An 843-nucleotide genomic window follows, 5' to 3' on the forward strand; every position below is an offset into this window, starting at 1 on the left:
ACACATCAGTCTCCCCTTCACGCCAGCTTCAGGCCTTCAATGGCATTCCCTCGACCGAGAACCCGCCGACGATTGTCGAGAGCGGCATCAACCACGCCTACTCCCACCCCAACTGCACGCCTCTCGCCGGGTCTCAGACGGACCGCCTGATTGCGACGCTCTTCTACAAGGGCAACGAGCCGCGCCTGTCAGCCGCCAACTCGGGCGCCGCCTCCCCTCCCAACGCCGCCTCCTCCGTCGACCCTTCTGCCTCGGACAGCAACATCCCCGCCAACTCGGCGCCCACGCAGAATCCTGATGCCTTCCCTCTGGAGCCCCCGGCCGCCGAGCCTGAGCAGCTTGACCACCTGTATGGTTCATACATCTCGCCCCTCTGCATCACCTCGTTCCTCCACCTCATGTCGACGTTCCCCCTTCCCCAGGGCGAGACCGACCTCAACTCATCCCACCGCTGCCTCGACCGGCAGGACAGCCCACGAGTCGTCGAGCTGACCCTGTCGCCGGCGCCCTCGCCGTCTTTCCTCGGGCTCCGCGACCTCCGCAAGCACGAGCTCATCTATCGATTCGAGCAGGAGTGGGGAGTCGATGTCGCCCTTCAGCCTGATACTCTCTGGCGCCGCCACCCGCGTCTCGTAGTTTTCGACATGGACAGCACCCTCATTACACAGGAGGTCATTGACCTTCTCGCCGCCACCATTACCAACCCCCCCGACCTCGCCGCTCGGGTCGCTGACATCACCCATCGCGCTATGCTCGGTGAGCTCGAATTCGATGCTGCCTTCCGTGAGCGTGTCCAGCTGCTCGCTGGTCTGCCCGCCTCCATCTTTGCCGACCTGCGCAAGG

This window comes from Verticillium alfalfae, genomic scaffold (assembly GCF_000150825.1).
Source record: "Verticillium alfalfae VaMs.102 supercont1.8 genomic scaffold, whole genome shotgun sequence".
Classification (NCBI taxonomy): Eukaryota; Fungi; Ascomycota; class Sordariomycetes; order Glomerellales; family Plectosphaerellaceae; genus Verticillium; species Verticillium alfalfae.